Raw genomic sequence first — 23,028 nt, forward strand, 5'->3', positions numbered from 1 at the left:
ATTACCATCTTTGTCATCATATACATTATTTCTACCTATGAAATTGAAAAGAAATGTGATAAATGTATTGACGAATAATGTTGCTAGTGTCATGTATTTTGTTACATCAAAAACAAGTTATTTCTATTTTCTCTACTATGTATCTGAAATTTAAAATGTGAAAATTGAATACAATTCTGTACAAATTATTTTAATATTGTTCTTTATAGAGCAGTATGTGAAGGACAATAGATTACATCTGTACCTTTTGCTCGTCTAATTGCGGTGTTGGATCAACTAACCTTTCCAACTATGCTTACTAATTCACGATTCACATCTACTGAAAATATGTATCTTTAAATACCTGATCAGGGCTTGACAATCATTTTAAATCTCATACAACATTGGTGACATACAATGGTTTTGTATAGTTTATTCATATCCGGCTCTGACAACTATTCACTACACCAAGATGGCCTCCTCTTTCGCGCTCCAAACAACGGCTGTATTTCTATCGTGGTATCAGCCTCACTGACAGACGCCGGCTCTTGTGAGCTAACATAGACTTCTGCAAGCAAGCACAGATTTAGAAGTCTATTGCCACGATATAATTCAGGTACTGAATCAAGAAACTATATAGATTTGATTAGTTGTAATATATGGCTGCATCAGAATATATCCTGATTTTGAAGTTAATATAGACTATTTGCTCCCCTTTTGATAGATCTACACCTACCGGTAATTCTTGCTAGGATCAATGTTGATCTATAAGAGTATCGACAAACGCGAACTACGTGGACAATTCCAATTTTAGATGCAAACCATACGACATTATTCAGGTATTTGGCCAACTTGACACTACCATATGTATTTAGATATAATATGTACCGGATTTAGAATCAGTATTTCAGTAATTCCCTTTTGTTTTTAATTAACTGTGCAATTTTTGTCAGTTGTAATACTTTAGTAAGGAGACTATGATGTAAATTTTCCTTGCATGTTGCATCTTTTGAGACAACAGTGTTGATAAATAAACACTGCCCCATGGTATTTGAACCTTTAAAAATCGAGCATGATAACATACATTTTTCAGAACCTCTGAATAATATAATTTCCCTCTCTTTGGGATAATGTTCAAATACATGTGTCTAAGGTGACTTAATATTACCACTTCTTCCAATACGACAGATTTAAAACAGATCGAATACATAAAAAATATAGATACATCGCAATCTGAAGGGGGATTAGTTATTATTAATAATAGAATAGAATAGAAAAATATCACTGTCTGAATCCAATATTCTATACAGATCACCTATATAATACAGCATGTTAGATAATGCATATTGGGTCTTACTATGCATATATGCATCCAAAATAACAAATCTCTCATACCCTAACAGTTTATAACATTTTCCTTTGTTACAGATTTGAAACTGATCCTTTGGACAAGTCAGTTTCTAATCCTTAATCATCTGACTTCTTAAATATATTCTTCATTCAAATTGATATTTTCAGTAAATATCAACACTCGACTTTACTTTCACTTATTTCTGGATTTGTGACTCTTTCACCACGTAATTTCTGGTATGTGGGATAGGCTAATACTGGATCCCTGACAGAATATCGACCGTCAAAATATCGACTTGCAAAAATATCCAGGTAAAAATATAGAATGACAGAATATCGACTTCCTATCTACAAACAGGTAAGTGCAAAAATATCGACTCCAAAATATCGATAGGAAAAAATATAGACTGTCAAAATATCGATTTTTTTAATATCTTAAAAGTAATTTTAAAGTAGTATATTAATAAGTATAATTAATTTAAACATACTTAAAATACTTAAATAAACCTAAAATTAATAAATAATTAATGTAACTTTAATAACAATTTATATATATACATATTATTAACAAAACATATACAATATTTTTTCCGTTGGATAGCGAGAAGGTTAAATTTACTATTCACACTCCAGAGAGTGCAACAGTAGGGAAAGCGTTGGATAGCGTAGGGATAAAGATTACTATTCCCACTCCAGAGAGCGCAACAGTAGGGAAAGCGTTGGATAGCGTAAGGTTAAAAATTACTATTCCCACTCCAGTGAGCGCAACAGTAGGGAAAGCGTTGGATAGCGTAAGGGTAAAAATTACTATTCCCACTCCATTGAGTGCAACAGTAGGGAAAGCGTTGGATAGTGTAGGGGTAAAAATTACTATTCCAACTCCAGAGAGTGCAACAGTAGGGCAAGCGTTGGATAGTGATAGGGTAAAAATTACTATTACCACTCCAGAGAGAGCAACAGTAGGAAAAGTTTTAGATAGCGTAGGGGTAATAATTACTATTCCCACTCCAGATAGTGCAACAGTAGGCAAAGCATTGGATAGCGTAGGGGTTTAAATAACTATTCACACTCCAGATAGTGCAACAATAGGGAAAGTGTTGGATAGCGTAGGAGTGAAAATTACTATTCCTACTCCAGTGAGTGCAACAGTAGGGAAAGCGTTGGATAGGGTAGGGGTAAAAATTACTATTCCCACTCAAGAGAGTGCAACAGTAGGAAAAGCATTGGATAGTGTAGGGGTTTAAATAACTATTCCCACTCCAGAGAGTGCAACAGTAGGGAAAGTGTTGGATAGTGTAGAAATAAAAATTACTATTCCCACTCCAGTGAGTGCAACAGTAGGGAAAGCGTTGGATAGCGTAGGGGTAAAAATTACTATTCCTACTCCAGAGAGTGCAACAGTAGGGAAAGCGTTGGATAGCGTAGGGGTAAAAATTACTATTCCAACTCCAGAGAGTGCAACAGTAGGGAAAACGTTGGACAGCGTAGGGGTAAAAATTACTATTCCCACTCCAGTGAGTGCAACAGTAGGGTTGCCTCAAAGGGTGGCAGGAGGGGGGGGGCCAAGAGGGTGGGGCAGGGAGGGTGGGAAAGGGGGTTGGGTGGTGGGTGTGGAGGGAGAAACTAAAAAATTGAAGAGAGTTCGTACGGGTACTGGTATTGGTAAATTGATTTCGAATGAAAGAGTAAATCTGAAACTAAGGATACGTTCCTATTATGTATATTGTGTATGCATTAGTTATATGGACAGGTTGATGGTCTGGCAATATATAAAAACTAGATATGCCTAAGCTAAGGATTGGATCTCTCAATATAGGAGGATTAAATGATTGGAAAAAGAGGGTGAAGTTTGAACAATATCTAAATATGTTAAACTTAGATTTAATATGTATACAAGAGACCCACTTACCCTGGAGGAAAAAACATTGGTTGAACTTTAAAGGCTATGAATTGCTGTCATGTACATCCCAGACTTCTATGATAAGAGGTGTGGCCATAATTGGCAAAGTGGGGTTAGGGGGGGCCATAAGGTGTAAGGCGGATTCACTAGGAAGATGGGCAATTTGTGAAATAAATTTAGGTATCACTATCTGCTCGGTATATGGATCTAACACAGACGAGTCAGAAGTCTTTAGTCACATTGAAAATGAACTAATCGACTGGCATACCCCCATAGTATTATGTGGGGATCTCAACATTTCAGCTAATTTCTCGGATGGTAGCCCATACATAGGTAGGAAGCCAAGAGTGTTTAGAGCAATAACCTCAATGATGCAGTCACATGGCTTAGACGATGTCTGGGGAAATTTATTGATTGGAGATCCAGGGTTTACTTATTTTTCACATCCCTTTAATAAATACTCAAAATTGGATTATTTCATGATCTCGACCACCCTGCTGAAGAGTGTCCAAATTAATAAGCTTCCTAAAATCATGTCAGATCACAATCCCCTGGTCCTAAATATGGTCATCAATAAACCATATAAGGCTCCTAGGCCTTGGACATTTAATAAAAAACTATTAGCAGATATGGACTACATCGCTCATATGAAAACATGGTCCCAGGCCTTTTTTGATGCTAATAGGTATAGTGCATCAAGGGGAGGGGTATGGGATAGCTTCAAGGCAGGATTAAGAGGAGAGACCATAAGCTATACTACCAACATATGGAAAAAGATTAGCAGGGAAAGGGAAGCATTGATGGGAAAGCTGAGCGAGGCAGAGACACAACACAGACAAGATATAACTGTAGGTGCTCAATCTGTCGAGAGTCTACATAGAGTAAACTCCCTAAAAGCAGAGATTCAGAAGCAACTAGCTAGAAAGGCGGCAGCAAATTATCAGGCACAGAGATCACGCCTTTATGAAACTGGTGAGCAAGCAGGTAGAGCCCTGGCCCTGCGTATCAGACAGGTGGCAAGTAAGAACATAGTGACACAAATTGAATATCAGGGCCAAATATACGATAAATCAGGTGAAATTCTGGAGGTGTTTAGGAAATTCTATCAAGATTTATATCAGGAGGAAGCAGGTGTAGAGGCCCCAAATATAAGTTGGCTAGACATGGGTAGTAAGTTGAAACCGGTCCAGATCGAATCCCTGGAACAAGGTATCACATTGTCAGAGGTATTGGAAGCTCTGCAAGACCTGGCAAGCGGAAAGGCTGCGGGCCCAGATGCTATACCGGTAGAGCTATACAAAAGCCTAAGGGAGGAAACAACGCCAATGCTTCTAGATCTATTTAATGGCGTTATGAATACCGGAATAATACCGGAGTCTTGGCAAGAAACTAATATAGTGATCTTTCACAAAAAAGGAAAACCAAAGACCAACCCGGGCTCCTACAGACCAATATCATTGATCAACAGTGATAACAAGCTATATGCAAAAATTATGGCCACTCGCATGGGGAAGATTATTGCGTCCTTGGTTTCCCCCTGGCAGCATGGGTTTATCCCAGGAAGGGGAACCACAGATCATATTAGGAGAGCTATCACCATATTTGACATCGGTGCTGCTAGGGGGGGAGGGGGTTGCAATGATCCTCCTCGACGCGGAGAAGGCATTTGATCGCGTCTGATGGAGTTTTCTATGGAAGGTTCTGGAGGCAAGGGGATTTGGTCCTAGATTCTGTCAAGCCATACAGGCTATGTATTCATCACCTACGGCAAGAATTCAATCAATGAGGGAAAGATCAGATAGGATTAACATAACAAGGGGTACGAGACAGGGTTGCCCATGCTCTCCAATCCTGTTCGCGCTCTACATAGACCCTTTAATCACACAATTAATGAATAGTGCGGTTATTAAACCAGTAATATCAAATGGTTTTCAAACCAAACTTCTCGCATATGCCGATGACTTAGCAGTCATCACAAAAGACCCAGGGCTAGCTATGAGGGAGGTAGTTAAAATAACCGGTCAGTTTGGAGATGTGTCGGGTTACCGATTAAATGTGGACAAAACACAAATATTATGCTCTAAAAAAATAGCCAAGTTGGATGGTAGATACTTAGAATCTGTAGTTTACTTGGGAATAATAATAAATGCAGAACCAGGAAGAATAATAGAAGATAACTATACACCGCTTATCCATTCGATGGAAACAGAATTAAAAAGAATGGATTCATTACAGCTGTCTTTGATTGGAAGGGCTAACGTTATAAAAATGACAATGTTTCCCAAGGTGCTTTATAAATTAAGGTCAATCCCATTTAAACTCGACGAGAAGATTATAAAAAAGATTGAGGCTATATTCATGAAATTTTTGTGGCAATATGGTAAAATAAGGCGATCAATTAGATATATGTCATTACCACAAGATAGAGGAGGGTTGGGATTGCCAGATATCAAGAGCTATCATTTCGCATGTCACCTCACAGACATGGGTATCCTACTTCCTTCGGGGGGCCCAACCCTCAGGCAGGCGGTGATACCATCAATTTTTCAGCTATTGGGGGGAAGTGAAGCTGTAGGGCTCCTATTAAGGAGAACTCAGAGGAGTTACTACAAGGAAATTGGATTTAAAACGCTTGAAGACGTATGGTATATATGGAAAACTGTTAAAAAAATCCTAGATATACCCACTATCCATCAGAGAACAACGCTTTGGAACTCAACACTCTTTCCAAACCTTAGCAGGGATGGATCGTGGCGTCATTGGGAGAGTCAGGGCATTGTGGAGTTGGGGCAAATAATGATTAGAGATCACTGTAGAACACTTGAAGAACTTACGCAACACTATTCACTACAAGGTTATCAAGAGTTTAAATACTTACAGATTGTTAATAGGATTAAATCAATTAGGCCACGTATCACTTTGCTCGGGAGATTTGAATTAATTGAGTACCTGAAGTCGGGGGACCATAGAATTAAGGACATATATAAAATATTCAATGATGCATCGATGGATGATATGGGAAAAATGGAAACCGCCTGGTCCAAAAAATTGGGGGATCCCGAAGTAGATCTTGATAAGGCATTAGCTATGGATAAGAGGTTTCTGCGCTCTTCGAATCTCAGGGCCCAACACTACAAAACGCTATTCAATCTATACTATACTCCTGAAAAATTATTCTCTTGGGGGAAAGCGGCAGATAGCAACTGCCCCAGATGTGGAAATGGTCCAGCTGATCTTATACATATGTTCCATGGGTGTGAAAAACTAAAAAGTATTAAAACTGAAATAGTGCGGTTTTTAGAGGGGTTACTCGACGTTAAAATCAATCTGTCCCCTACCCTGATAATAATTGGATGTGATGTGAAATTAAATATGCGTACTGAGGCTGAAGCTTTAGTTTTCATCTCTGTAGCAGTCCTTAGGATTTTAATTAGTGCAGCCTGGAAGGATACAGAAGCTCCTACTTTCCAAATGTGGATGTGCAGAATGTTGGGTATACATAACATTGAGGAAGCACTATATGATTTAAAGGGAGCTAAGATAAGGGATATGGGTAAGCGACTTTGGGCCCCAGTAGCTACTTGGAGGACAGCAAAAGTGCAAATGAATGATTTACTGGCATTGTAGTTATCTAACCTGTCTATGGTTTATTGTTTACTGTTTACCATTTATTGTTTATTATTCTTTCTGGTTTTTTTTACTTGATGGTATAATTCTGTGTATCTATTTATGTATTTTTGTATGCATTTATGAATATGTATTTACTGGTACGAACTCTCAATAAATAAATAAAAAAAAAAAAAAAGAGTGCAACAGTAGGGAAAGCGGTGGATAGCGTAGGGGTAAAAATTACTATTCCAACTCCAGAGAGTGCAACAGTAGGGAAAGCATTGGATAGCGTAGGGGTAAAAATTACTATTCACACTCCAGTGAGTGCAACAGTAGGGAAAGCGTTGGATAGCGTAGGGGTAAAAATTACTATTCCTACTCCAGAGAGTGCAACAGTAGGGAAAGCGTTGGATAGCGTAGGGGTACAAGTTACTATTTCAACTCCAGAGAGTGCAACAGTAGGGAAAACGTTGGACAGCGTTGGGGTAAAAATTACTATTCCCACTCCAGTGAGTGCAACAGTAGGGAAAGCGTTGGATAGCGTAGGGGTAAAAATTACTATTCCTACTCCAGAGAGTGCAACAGTAGGGAAAGCGTTGGATAGCGTAGGGGTACAAGTTACTATTTCAACTCCAGAGAGTGCAACAGTAGGGAAAGCGTTGGACAGCGTTGGGGTAAAAATTACTATTCCCACTCCAGTGAGTGCAACAGTAGGGAAAGCGTTGGATAGCGTAGGGGTAAAAATTACTATTCCTACTCCTGATAGTGCAACAGTAGGGAAAGCGTTGGATAGCGTAGGGGTTAAAATTACTATTCCAACTCCAGAGAGTGCAACAGTAGGCAAAACGTTGGATAGCGTAGGAGTAAAAATTACTATTCCCACTCCAGTGAGTGCAACAGTAGGGAAAGCGTTGGATAGCGTAGGGGTTAAAATTACTATTCCTACTCCTGAGAGTGCAAAAGTAGGGAAAGCGTTGGATAGCGTAGGGGTAAAAATTACTATTCCAACTCCAGAGAGTGCAACAGTAGGGAAAACATTGGATAGCGTAGGGGTAAAAATTACTATTCCAACTCCAGTGAGTGCAACATTAGGGAAAGCGTTGGATAGCGTACGGATACAAATTACTATTCCCACTCCAGTGAGTGCAATAGTAGGGAAAGTAAATACTTCATATATAAATATAAATGACATAAATATTAATTTTAATTAGAAAATAATTAAATTATTTTTAAATTGTATAAAATATATTAATTATTCATTCAAATTACAAATAAAAATTAACTAATAATAAAAATTACCTGCTAATACTAATTATTTACCAATTACCTATACATTAATTTACAATATAAAAAAAATGATACACAAAAAACTATTTAATTAATATAATTACTTACAATCAAATTACTTTCCACCCTATTCCCCTATAAACCCACAACCTGCTACAGAAAATAAATTACTAAAATTAACATATTTATCAATTAATCAATTAAAATTAATTACCAATTATATTTTAATTATTTACCAGTTAATAATTAATTAACAATTAATTCTAAATAAATAACAATAAATAAATTACCATATTTAATTAATTATATTTAAATTACTTCCCACCCTATTCCCCTATAAACCCACAACCCACTACAGAAAATAAATTACTAAAATAACATATTTATCAATTAATCAATTAAAATTAATTACCAATTATATTTTAATTAATTACCAATTAATAATTAATTAACAATTAATTCTAAATAAATAACAATAAATATATTAAGATATTTAATTAATTATAATTAAACTACTTCCCACCCTATTCCCCTATAAACCCACAACCCGCTACAGAATTATATTACACAAATTCGATATTTTTTTTGTCTATATTATGTCTAGTCGATATTATGTCCATTCTATATTTTTGATTCAATATTATGTCCATTCTATTCGATATTAAAATTTTCTAGTCGATATTTTTGTTGCCTATATTATGTCTAGTCGATATTATGTCCATTCTATATTTTTTACTCGATATTGTGTCTAGTCGATATAAAAAAACGATATATTTTGACTGTATTCCGCTAATACTACACTGACTAGTGCTTTAAATTCATCTTGCTCTAATAAAAATCACTTATCTATCTCATCTTTATTCACGGGTGATATATGTTATTGATAATAATGAATATTGAATTCTAAACACAGTAATTGAAAAGCTTTCCGTGCTCAATTAGGGGTCAACCATTGCAAACTCCTACAGTCCTGAAGATGGTCGAATAGACGACAGCCCATCGACCGAAACGTTGACAATCACACTTATTTTCTGTATAATGTTAATATAGGCAATATCCATTTGCTTTAATTGTTGGTTTGCCTTGTTTCTACTTTGAAAAAAGTGTACATAATTGTCACTGAGAAGTACAAAGAACAACTATCTATGTATGCAACTTCCTGTGTGTTCAATGATCTAGTACCCCTGAGCATTTCTTTTTTAATCCGATAAAATCTATTTTTTCAATATAAACACATTTGTTGAAACGTTATTCATTGATACATTTATTTCGTATATTCTTCTGACATATGCTGATGTTTTCATATTTTTAGAGAATTAAAACTATAGAGTTGTTTGGGTACAGATAATTATTTCAAAAAGAAATTAATCTGCAAGCTTATCATAAAAGCTTGCCTTCAGTAAAAAGTAAAAATAAATCAAACTAATTGCATAAATAAATCCCTTGCTGGCACACTTACCTGGTAACAAGAGGGCAGACTACCTCTCGAGATTTCCTGTTGTAGATGAAGATACTCTTCCGGATGAAGATGAGTATATGGACAATTGTTTTATTGCCTCCTTGGTTATGGGTGACATGCATGCAGTGAGTGAGGAAGAATGGAGAGGTGAGTTGTCTAAGGATGTTTTGCTTTGTCAGGTTATGGAATGTGTCAAGAGTGGTTGGCCAAAGGAAAAAAAACACACCACACATCTTGAAGACCTTTGTCAAAGTCTCCCTTGAGCTCTCTGTGGAAGACTGTGTCCTTGTTTGAGGTGATCGGTTGATTCCTCCTGAAAAACTCTGACGCAGGTTTATTTGTGGTACTCACAAGGGGCATTTAGGTAAAACTCCCATCAAGCGCAGGCTGCGTGACTGTTTTGGTGGCCCATGATGGACAAGGACATTGGTGCCTTTGTGGGGGAATGCGTTGATTGTTTGAATGCTGAGAAGGATCTTGAGATAAGGTCTCCTCCTCTCCTACCCATTGAGCTCGAGCTCCCAGGTAGGCCCTTGGAGAAAGTGGACATTGATCTGGTTAGCCCATTCATCCTTCTTCCTCCTTCCTCTCATTTTGCCATTGTTTCCATTAATTACTATTCCAAGTGGCCAGAGGTTCGTTTCTTTGGCGAGCCTAATTCCAAAAATGTTATATTTATCCTTAAGGACATTTTCTTGCGGGAGGGATTTCCTTCCACCATCGTATCTGACAATGGTGTGCAGTTTGTCAGTCAAGAATTCCAAGACTTTTTAGCCCAGGGTGGTATTGCTCACTACTGGAGTTCTCTTTATCACACACAGACAAATGGGCTTGTGGAGCGCATGAACCGAGTCTTAAACAACTTTATCCAATAGGCTGTTGCAAGCAAGTGTATTGTTCAGAATACTGTGCACTCCATGCTGTGGTTTTACCACACTACTCCTCATTCAACCACCAAGGTTTCTCCTTTTGAATTATTGCGAGGAAGGAAGCCTTCCTCCAAGGTGTGTCCATGTTGGATGTCTAAATGGGTGAAGATGAATGCCATTGAGGGTGTGGATCATTTTGTCAGGGAAAATGTCTCCAAAGCACAGTTACACCAAAAGTCTTACTTTGATTCTAGGAAAAGAACGGCTCAGCATGCTTTTGCCTTTGGAGACACTGTGTGTGTGAAGATTTCTATTCAATGTTTAAAAGCAGGCGTGAAGTTCACAGAGCCGATGGTTGTTTAAAAAGTTTGTGGAAATGCTGTCAGAGTCAATAGCAAAAATTGGTAGAACGTGTCCAAGGTGGTTAAGGTGAGGGGACATGATCCCTACAGTCGCCCTTGTTGCAGTTCTTCTGTGTTGCCTGAGGTAAACATTCAGATGCTCCTCTCCCATTGGAGTTACGTAGGAGCAATAGACATCGCTCTGTTCCTATGAGATTACACTAGTCTTTTTTCTTTTTGCTGCCTCTGTTTCTATTCTCTTTTTCCTTCTGTTTTCCTTTTGTCTTCTTTCTTTTCCTTTCTCTTTTTCGCCCATTTGCTCCTACTTTTGTTTGTTGTTCTTTTGTTTTTCAAACAAAAAAACAGTTAAAGGAGGAGGATAATGTAGTGGTTTCCCCTTTTACGTGTTCCTCCATTGTGCAATGCTCACCTCATGTGCTTCCTTATGCGTGTGCATTTTACAACAGAACTTGGAACTTTGGGATTGAAAGTACAGTTCAGTTGTTTTTGGCTTTGTTCCCCAGTTGGCTGCTGCACAGTCCGTGCCGCGAATAAAGATTTTCCGTGGAACTTATCTTGTGTCCTCTTTCCAACGGGTAGCCAGTGGAGGTTCTGTAGGTGTTGGTGTTGGGTGGTGTGTTCGTGTCGAGGAATGTTAAGGACGAGTCTGGCTGCGCTGTTCTGTATGGTCTGGAGCTTGCGGAGCAGAGACTTGTTGATGGAGGGATTTTCCGTAGTCTAGTCTGCTGGTTATGAGTGCGTGGGTGATGGCCTTTCTTGATTTGGGGGTATCCACTGAGGATTTGAAGGGTGTTGAAACAGCTGGAGTCAACGGTGTTGACCTGTTGAGTCATGGAGAGGGAGGAATCGAGTACGATACGGAGGTTTTGGGCGTGGTTGTTGGGTGTGAGGGGCTGCCTAGGGAGGTAGGCCACCAGGTGTTGTCCCATGCTGAGGGGGAGGGTCCGAGGACAAGGGCTTCTGTCTTCTCCGAGTTGAGCTTCAGGCAGTTTCTGCTTATCCAGGATGCAACATCCTTCCTTCCTTCTTGGACGTTGAGTCTGGTGGTGATTGGGTCCTTGTTGAGGGAGAGGATGAGCGGGGTGCCATCGGCGTAGGATACTATGCTGAGATCGGTTGTCTGACAATGGCGGTGAGGGGGACCAGGTAGATGTTGAAGAGGGTGGGGCTGAGGGTTGCTCCTTGGGGCACTCCACAGTTGATTTCTGTGGGTTTGATGAGGAAAGGTGGTAGTCTGATTCTTTGGGTTCTGCCAGTGAGGAACAAGCGGATCCAGTCGAGGGCGGTTCTTTGTATGCTGGCATTGTGGAGTCTGGCGGTGAGTGTGCGGTGTGAGACAGTGTTGAACGCTGCAGAGAGGTCGAGTATGATCAGGGCTGCAGTGTGTCCTTGGTTGAGAATGGTGCAGATGTTGTCTGTGGCAGCAAGTAGAGCGGTTTCGGTGCTGTGGTTGCTGCGTAATCCGGATTGGGAGGGGTCGAGGATGGAGTTTTCTTTCAATGAATTTGGTTAGTTGTGCATTGACAGTCTTCTCCGTGACTTTGGCCGTGAAAGGGAGGAGGGAGATGGGAGATGGGTCATAGTTCTTGAGGTCGGTGGGGTCTGCTGAGGGCTTCTTGAGCAGGGTTCTGACTTCTGCTAATTTCCAGTCGTCAGGGAAATTGCCCGTCTTGAAGGTGGTGTTGATGGTGTGTTGTAGTTCAAGCGCGATGGCGGGTTCGGCTCTGTGGAAAATGTGCGAGGGCAGTGGTTCGTGGGGGCCCTTAAGTGGATGCCGTTCATGGTCGAGGTGGTGTCATCGGTGGTGACTGGGGTCCAGGAGGTGATGGTGGGCTGGATGGCGTTGCTGGAGCGGGAGGTGGTTTTGGAGTTGGGTGTCTGGTCGTTGAAGTTGTCATAGAGTGCCTTGATTTTTAGATGGAAGTAGAATCCGAGCTTGTCGTAGAGGTCCTGGGAAGGGGTGATGTCTGTGGGCTAGGTGGGGGGCTTGGTGAATTCCTTGATGACGCTGAAGAGTTTCTTGGAGTTGCCGGCATTGGCGAGGATCTTGTTTTGGATGAAGGTCCTTTTGGTGAATCTGATTCATTGGTGGTAGTCCGTCATAGAGTTTTTGTAGGTGGTGTGATCTTCTGGCATTTTGCTGTTTCCCCAGTTCTCAAGACATCTGCAGGTGCGTCTGGATTCTTGGAGGTCGGCGGTGAACCAGGTGGCTTTCCTTGGGAGTTGTCTCTCGGGGTTGCTTAGTGGTGCAAGCTTGTCAGCGCCGCTGGAGATACATCCGTGGAGTCCTTTGACGGCGAGGTTGGCATCGGTCAACTTGGTGGGGGCGTCGTGGTTGAGGGTGGACGAGGAGTTGTTCCTCAGTGACTTTGCTCCAGTTCCTTCGTGGGGGCACAGTGCAAGTTTGGGCGGCGTGGGTTTGTTGATGTGGTTGACCTTTATGGTGACAGTGTCTATCTTCCCTTCAAGTGCCTCCCAGGATTCCTGAAGGGCTTCCATGATTTCCAATGGTGAGTGTTCCTTTCTCTGTTCCAGTGCAGGGTACTCTCTGGCATACCGGGACTCTCTGTTATCTCTACAAGCCCTGGTAAATTGCTTTGTCTTGTACGTTTGCAAGGGCTTTGCTTCCCTGTCCTTGCCCATAATGTTGGGCACAGCAGGCCAAGAATAGGCTGTGGGAGTTACAGGGATTCCAGGCTGGTGTGACAGCGCTACACCGCACAAGCCGATCAAGGATACGAAAGCTTTAGTTGTCAACAAGATGACCAGTCCCCACAGCAAGGATGCGGCCACCAAGAAATAGGCTCCAAAGTGGCCACTCCCCTGACGCTGCAAGGCTCTGCACAGTCAGCCACACAATCCATGAGAGATACACAACGCCCTAACACTGGGTATTCCAGTTACACTGCGCTACCTGCCTCAGGACCAGGGCTCCTATGTTTCACAATGGATCCACCAGGGTGGGCTGCACCTTCTAACCACCTCTCAGCTGCTGCACTCCAGTCTCTTTCCGATTATCCCATTATCTTCTGCTGTACGGGGGCCCAAAGTGCTGATGCAGTTTACCCCCAGCCGGCTTGAGCTGAATAGTGGCCATACCTTTGCGACCTCTCCTCCCTGCAGGCAGCTTAAATACTTATGTCCATGCTCGGACCTGTGGTCTGAGCATGTTCAGGCCGCCTGGGTGCTCCCCGACTCTGGTGTGTTATACCAGGAAGCCTAGCTGGCCCACCAGCTATAGGCAAAAAGACCCAGCCTACATTTACTCCTCAAGGGTGCTCAGAGGGGCCGAAGTGTCAGGACACCCCAGCACCCACAGTCAGTGGCCTTCTCCATCAGTCGCAGATGTCATGGCTTTATCTCAAGTGTGCACAGACATCAGGGCTGTCTCGGATATGTGCAGGCCACCAACCCCCCAGTACAGCTGGGTCATTACTTGGCCTCGCAAATCCACTTGAAGTACGTTCAGTGGGCCGCCCTCAATTCCCTCAGCCCTGACAGTGCCTGCAACACCTGCAATCACTGCCATTTGGTTCAGGTAGGTGGCAGAGCCCCAGCAAGGTGTGACTGGGTTACAGTACACACAATAAATTCATGATTCCTTTCCGTGATGCTGCGCTCACAGATAGTGAGTCTAACTGGCCAAGGTGACTAGCCCTGCCTGGCAAAAGCCAATTCTCTTTGTACATTTTGTTGCAGCATATCTTTTACTCTCCATAATACAATTTTAAAACAACGACTTACATGTTCACAGTGATTTTAGTTGTAGGTTGAATCCTCATACCAGTAGAAATACGAGTCACTGTTCCGCGCTGCTCCAATCAGAATTTATCTCACGCAGCTAATTGTCAGTGATCGTTTTAACCGGTTGCGCTTACATAACGTAAAAGACTTCATTTATCATTAGGTATTTAACCTTGCATTTATTTTTCATTTAAGGTGTGAGCGTTACATTTTATTGGTTAAAGGCCACCAATAGGTGCAGAATATAGTGTTATTCAACCGCTGGTCATAAGGGAACGTCCTGCCTGAATTAGTAGATCACTACCCAAGGGTGCATGCATTTCAGCTTAAACGGGCTTCATTGGAGAAGCCCAACTTTTTTTGGTACAGCAAACAGAGCTCCAGGTCCAGCTTCTGGGAGTGAAAATTTCACGTAGATGGAATCATGAGAAAAACAAAATGAGATGCAGGATATGTTGTAATTATTTGGAACCATTGTTAATGACTCGGTGCATTTTACTACACCATGCAAAATAAAAACCCTGCTGGTCTTCTTTTTCATGCATTCATAGTATAATTTGATGTTTGTTTTGCCCTTCCCAGCCCAGCAGCATGCAAATGAACATGCCACACACATAGTTCCCAGCCGACGTCTTTATGCATCAGCGTACATCATTCAACTAAACTTCTCATAATCGTTAATAACCAGACCTTAACACCTCCCAAATAGTTACGTAATTCTTTAATTTAGTCCGACCCAGAACTGTGGGGTCCTAGCACTCATAGGCTTAATACTAGGCCCGGGCGGTGAACTCTCCTCTGTTCGATGAGCTTGCAGAGGTTTCCACACTCCGCTGAGCACACAGCGTTCCGAAAAACTCATGGGGGGGTTCCTCAATCACGCTCACCAATGTTAAGTTGGCAAACACAAAAGAGAAAAATCCAATGCTAGAACACCTCCCAGCAAGATTTCTCAACGTGGGCAGTTGTGGATAGTCGCAACCGTCTGTGTTGAGAAACCTTTCCTATCTACTCGAGTGGCTGAAAGAAGTAGCGCCCTCTTGCGCTGTGCTTGGTGCCGGTCACACTGATTTTACTGTGCGGTACAAACACCTGGTGCTAAAAATGTGTACTAAGGGCATGACCTAATGCACTGTGCGCGCTTGGATGCGGCAGAGTTTTTGGTCAATTTGCGGATGTTCCACATAACGTAGTGTAGCGTAGTATAGCATAGCATTACTCTGCAAACTCCGCCCAGGTCAACTTAAGACACTACATCTTTCCCCTTGTTAATTAAAAAGGTGTAAACAACAGCAGCATTAAAGTTCTTTGATAAGTCTTATACAGGCTAACATTATTCTGCCAAATCAAGTGGTTTGAAGTAGTTGAGATGCACCCTGAATGGACACCGAGGGTACAGGAGCTGATGTTTGATCTAGGCCATCGGGTGGGCCAGCTTCAACTGTGATTACAGGGGTTGTTGAATGTTGATAGAGATGTCTGAAATGTGATGTGTACCTTGTGATGGATTTTCTGGGCTGTTGTGCTGTTAGCATTTGTACCTTGCGTGTCACAACTCTCAGAGGATCAGCAGCAAATGGAGGATCTGTTCTCCGCTTCTGTTTTTGTTTGTCAAGAACCCAGTCACCTTCATCAAAAATGATCTCCTTAGTTCACCAACGTTGATCAGCATATGTCTTCATTTGGTGTTTTCGAGCAGTGTCAGTAGCACAAACCTCATCAGCATTCCAAGTTTGTTCAGTGGTCCACTGCGGTAGTTTGGTTCTTATATCTCTCCCAAACAGCAAGGTTGCAGGATCCACAGGTGGTGGAGTGAGGAGTTGAACAATAGGCACAGAGCGCTTGACATTAGGCCTTACTCAGCTCGATTTCCTCCATTGATGCACATTGGATCATTCTCTTTAGGATGGTCATAAATTATTCCCAACACCATTAGCTTGGGCCACAAGGGTGTACTCTGTTGATGCTTGACATTGAGATTGGTTAGAAACTCCTTAAACTCCTTACTATTGAATGGTGGACCTTCGCCAGGTTTAAGAATGTCTGGGATGCTCCATGCTGAAAAGATGTCGTCCAGCCGCTCGATGACCTTATCATGTGTGTTGATGATATTTCCTCCAACAGAGGAAAACGGGAATATTCGTCAATGACTACCAAGAGATGATGTCCATTTACCAGGGTCCCAAAGACACCAACGACCATTCTTTCCGACATATAGGCAGGAAGATGAGACGTGGCTATGCCTCTCTAGGAAAAAAACAAATACATAAGTTGCACTCCTTTAGTTCCCTCTCAATTCTCTCTTCCAGATGCAAGAACCATGCTCGATCCCTCTGGGCTCTTTTGGTGGTGACAATACCTCAATGTCCTTTGTGAGCAAGTTCAATGGCTTGCCTTCTGAGACTCTCAGGCATGTCGTCCTTGAGCCTCTTAGCCTAATGCCTTCCTTAGTGACAGACAGTACATCCTGCACAATTTTGAACTTTTAGAATTTAACATTGTCACTCAGAGTTCGAACAATTTGTCTCCTTGACTGCGCTGAAATGATGTCCTAAGGGCAAGCATGTCTAACGAATTTGGTCAAAATCTGGTCAATGGATAAGGCTGCTGGTGTGCTGGTATTTACAATGAAGATGATGTACTCTTCAGCTGTTTTCAGTATTGAGCCGTGCTCATGTAATAGTAATTGTGTGAAATAATCTGCAGGGTTTTGGTTCTTGCCTGGTTTATGCACAATTGTATAGTCGTACTCCTGTAAGTTTAACCTCCATCTCTCAGTGCGAGGGGACATCTTGGCTTCTGTGTTTCTCGCTGATGAATGATGGCATTTACTGCCTTGCCGAAGTAAAGATTCTAACTGGATGGTGGAACCTTCTGTAAGAATTATTCTATAATGCTAACATACTAGTGACTTCAAATGAAAATTGAATCCATTAATCAATGGACTAACCCCCTAAGGCTTCCATGTATTTAAATTCAAATGTGATTGATTTAACAGCAACTGTAGCTGTTTGATGTAGTTCCAGTTCTTACTCAAGCCACACTTACCCTGTCGGAAGGCTGACCATATGTTGATTTGGCTGCCTACATTTGTGTTATCAGTCCTGAGGAAGACCTGCTGTGACGCTTGTTGACTTGCACATACTCTTGGGTCGAAACATCGACTCTTCTGGTTCAGCTCATGTCCGTAGCCTACTCACCCCAATATCAAGAAAAAGGTATTTTTAAGGGTGTGGCTAGAACATGTGAGATAATTGTAAAAGGACAGACCCACATTGATTCATATGTGTACACATGCTTGTAATCCACACACCTGTGTATTTCATCTACAGCACCACCTTTCAATTCATGTCACTTGAGTCACGAAAGTCACAGTATCTATGTTGTCTGTTTTTAATTCATATATGTGACAGACATATACTAAAGTAGTACATTTTACATATGAACAAATGAATCAGTATCTCCGGTGTGTTTTTTTTGGTGTCTAAGAAATACTTATTAGACTTTGTTCCAATATTGTTAAAAAAAATGTATGCTGTATCATTTATTGAATATTGTTTACTAAGCAATTGGATTACCCTACAGAACCTACTGTAGATTGTATTACCAATACCCAGGCTCTGAGGGACACAGGGTTTACCCAAATATCTTTAATGGTCTGAATATGTTGAGCAGTGCTTGGTGGTCTGTAACAATCGTGAAATGATTTCCGTAAAGAAACACATGAAAGTGTTTGCACCACAGCCAGACTCTCATTCTCTGGCTGACAATAGGCATATTCTGTGTCAGACTTTGGCTAGCATACACTCGAAGGGGTCTATTATAATGTCAGGCGGATCGCCACCACCCGCATGGCGGTGGCGATCTGCCCGACATTATCTCCCGCCCGCTTCCCATTTCCCCCCACCATATTATGATGGCGGGGGGTACCGCGGCAGACAGGAAGACCGTCAGCCACTTTTCCGCATGGTCGACGAGTCGACCGGGCAGAAAAGTGTTGAATACGGTGCCAGTGTGTGCAAAACAACGCCATCCATATTAGAATTCAGGCAGGAACCAACCTTTCCAACACGGAAAGGCATGCGGTGTGCGCAGTTGGGGGCCCATTGCGGGCCCCAGGGTGTTGAGGGCGTGGCGTGCACACGGGGGTACTTATGGTACCCCCTTGCATTTGCATGCACAACATGGAAAGCACCGCGTGGTGCCTGCCACGTTGTGCATGCAAATGCACAATGTGCAGCCAGAGCGTTGTGGCGGACGGTCCCAGCGCCGATAGGGAGCCGCCGTCCTAATAGGCCCCTATGTGTCTCTGAGCATTTGAATGTCAATTATGCTGAGCAAAGATTGAGTCCAGCCCCACCGGCCTCATATTAACAGTAATCTCTGTATGTAATTTAGGATCAAAGTAAGGCATCTCAGTTGCATTTTCAATTGCATGCTTTATATTTCGGAAGCTTTGGTCCCAGTCAGAAGACAATTGGAACTGGGAATTTCTTTTAAACAGTGCCCTCACCGGGGCACTCACTGTAGCAAAGTCACAAATGTACCTTAAACAGTAGCTGGCCATGCCCAAGAAATATCATAGAATGGTGACATCTTGTGGGGGTTTGATGACTGACAGTGATTGTACTTTATCTGGGTCAGGAGTCAATTCCCCCATCAGAGAATATGTCCCCAAAGAACTTAGGTTTGGTTTTGTGAAATTCACACTTTTCTGCATTTAGAGTGAGACCTGCATTTGTGAGTAACAGGCACACTTGTTTGAGAGCTTTATCATGCTCATTTTGTTCTTGTTCCAAATAACAGTATGTTATAATTGTATTGAAACCATGCGTAAGAGGTTAAAATATTTCTGCTGCAGATGACACTTTTAACCTTGGTGTGCAAGAGTTATTCTATCCTGCTGATGTATTTACTGTCTGTAATCATCATCTCAAAACTCAACCTGTGCAGTGGAGTACAGAGACATAGAGGTACATGCCAGCACTGATCAGGTGTCAGGGTTTCAGGTCCAGCATATCAGTGCTTACAGCTGTGGCCTGTGCAGGTAAGAGCGGTAGGGTGGTGCGGCCAGGTAGGGGGATTTCGACAGATGATGAAGAGAAAAAAAAAAAAAAAAAAAATTCCCTAGCCATCATCTGTCAAAATCCCCTCCCACATGGCTTCACTGCCCCACTGCTCTTACCTGCACGGGCCACGGCTGAGTGCTTAGTTTGTAAAAAAACTAAGTGCCAGAGTTAGGAGGCCACTGCAGCTTGCACCACACATTGCTGCTGCCATGCTGCCAGTGACAGTAACAACACAACTACTAACCATCACACTCCTACAAGTGTGCCAATTCAGACTATTTCCAATGCTATAAGAATGGTGTGGGTGGCAGGTAATTGTTATTTTTTATCTATATTGAATTAATAATTACCTGTTGTTGTAATCAACTCAAAATTAGCCAGATAGCCCCACCTTGTGGCAGACTGTTTCAAGCGGCAAAATTGTGCGTCCGAGGTACATCATGATTCTCTATCGGGCGTAGCAACGTGAGGCAAGCTCTTTGTAAGTAATGTGAGGAAATATTGAGGACAAGGTCCTGAACGCGAAGCAGTTTACGGACAACATCTTCCCATTAACAATACAAGGTAATACTGAGAACAAGTTCCTGAACATGGAGACACACAGGAGCATTCTATGCAAGGAAATTGAATAAACTTTGACAAAGAAGCACCTGTTTTACAGTTATATGCTACCTTTAGGAGCCTAATTTATGTCATCACATTGAGCCTCATTACGAATCCACTCTGCATGTATTTCCCTCGTGCTAGAGTTTAGGGCTTGACCTTTATTGATGATCCATCAGGGATTGCTTACCAGTTGGAACCACGTTTAAATTTAGGATTCTTTCCATTATACATGGCTTCCTAATGAAGGCTGGGTAGCTGAAACGCGTGTAGGAGATGGGAATATAAAGCCATGATGGATAATAAATATTAATTCATGCAGTCCTCACGATTTGAGATATAACTTCATTGAATAATGATAAAGAACATTGGAAAACCTATTAAAGTGAAATATATTGTAATTTTATGAATAATAGAAGAATATGTCTTCTATGTGACAGGGTTAGCAGGTAACCATCTTGGGAGGGCAGTGTAGGCTGGGTCAGCGCTCCTGACATCGCGCTCGAGACCCCATTTAGCCCGCCCCCATGCGCACGCGCAGCGGACACTAATCCTAGTGGCAGCGGGACGGTGGACGCTGCAGCAGCGCTTGGGCTCTTGTGAATTTTTTAAAAACCGTTTTTGTGTTTCTTTTATTTGCGTGCATTTCTCCTGGGCTTACCTGCTGCTTCTCCCTATTCCATTCTCCTGCACCCCTAGCCCCGGTCCGGATCGACAGTGTGCCGCTACACGGAGGGCTGACGGGGTTAGCAGGCTACCATCTTGGGAGGGCAGTGTAGGCTGGGTCAGCGCTCCTGACATCGCGCTTGAGACCCCATTTAGCCCACCCCCATGCTCACGCGCAGCGGGAGTGCGCAGCGGGCGCGACAAAGCCGCGATGAAGTTGCGCCTAAGTTAAGCCCTTCTGCGCCCGTCCGCGGCCGACCGGGGCTAGGGGCACTCCACTCTGCCCAATTTTTAACTTTCTCATCGGCCCAGCTTCGTACTATGCAAGGTCCGTGGGCTCTGCCTGATTCTACTATTGCCAACATTTCTAAACTCGGCCTTACGCCGATTTCTCCTATCCCCAATACCCAGGTCCCTGTCCCTCCCCCTCCCGGCTTCCTAGCGTCGCCCTCTTCTACTCCTGCGACTCCGGCAACCTCGGTTCTCCTTTTGAACACTAGATCGGCGGTCAAGCATTTTCACGAACTCTTTGTTCTGCTAGACACATACCAACCTGATCTTCTGTTTCTTACGGAGACTTGGTTTTGTCCGGACTCCCTCCCAACCCTTTTGGCCACCCTCCCCCCCTCCTATTATGCCATCCGTGCCGATCGTCCGGCCGGTAAGGCTGGTGGTGGGGTGGCTCTCATTGCTCGCACGGACCTTCATTTCCAGATACTACCAGCTCCCCCCATTGCTATGATTGATTATCTGGTTGTTCGCTCTGCTTCCTTCTCGCCTCCTCTCACCTGCCTGCTCGTGTATCGTCCCCCACAGACCACAGCGCACTTCCTTCACGCCTTCCAGGACCTGCTAGCTACCCTAGCAATCAATAACTCTTCCATCCTGTTGCTTGGTGATTTTAATTACTGGCCTTTTGATCCAGCTGAGGACCTTTCGTCCAAAGAATTCTCTGACTCTCTTTCTTCTTTTAATCTGGTGTCCCAAGTTCACTGCCCCACTCATATCCATGGCCATATTTTTGACCAGGTTTGGTCGCTTAATTGTCCCGTTTCCTCCCTGGTGGTCTCCCCCTGCACTTGGTCTGATCATTTTCTAGTTTCGTTTTCTTTGTACCCCAGTCTTGTTAGGAAATCCCCCCTTCCCAGGAACACATGGGCCCGGAATTGGACTCATGTGGATGTGCCATCACTTTGCTCCTCCCTTTCTGCCTCTTGCCCCAACCTTCAAGACCTCCCTTTTCACCGTCAAATGGACTTTATAAATAATTGGCTTAGTAGAGGTTGTGATCAGGTGGCTCCTCTCAGGCGCGTTTCTGCCAGGCGCAATTATGACGCCAATAGGTGGTTCAATACCACATTGAAAGAGGAAAAGCCGACCCTCCGGCAAGCGGAGCGTGCCTGGCGACGCGCCTACTGTCCCACTCTCAAGACTGAGTACACCACTCTTCTGAGCCAATATAAGAAGTCCATACTTCTGGCCAAAACGGAGTACTTCTCCTCTAAAATTTTGCTTGCGGAAAATCAGCCTAGAGAAATTTTCTCTATTGTGCAAGATCTGGCATTTTCTGATAGAGTAACCCTCAAACCCTCCCCTTCCCAGACCCTCTGCGATTCACTTAATAGCTATTTTATAGACAAAGTCTTGGCTATTAAGTCTAACGTTGTCCCCCCCCCCCTCCTATTCGGATCCACAGCCCTTTTTCCCTCAGATGTATCTTAACCACTTTCCCCCCCTGACTATAGAAGCTTTCCTGTCTCTCGTCTCGACGGTTAAGTCAGGCTCTCCATCTGACATTTACCCTGCACATATCTTAAAACAATTTTATTTGGCTTGTCCTTCCCCTCCGCTCACTTTTCTCAATAACTCCCTGGTTCATGGTGCTGTTCCCCAGACTCACAAATCGGCAATCATTATCCCTATTTTAAAAAAGCCTTGTTCCGACCCATCCTCACTTACTAACTACCGTCCTATCTCCCTCCTCCCTTTCCTTGGCAAAATTTTGGAGCGCCACATCACGAGAACGCTCAGTAACTTCGTGGAGGAGAACGGCTGCCTAGCCTCTCGTCAGGCTGGGTTTCGCCCGGCGCATTCCACGGAGTCTGTTGTCCTCTCTGTGTTGGACAACCTC

This window comes from Lissotriton helveticus, chromosome 1_1 (assembly GCF_964261635.1).
Source record: "Lissotriton helveticus chromosome 1_1, aLisHel1.1, whole genome shotgun sequence".
In the NCBI taxonomy this organism is placed as follows: Eukaryota; Metazoa; Chordata; class Amphibia; order Caudata; family Salamandridae; genus Lissotriton; species Lissotriton helveticus.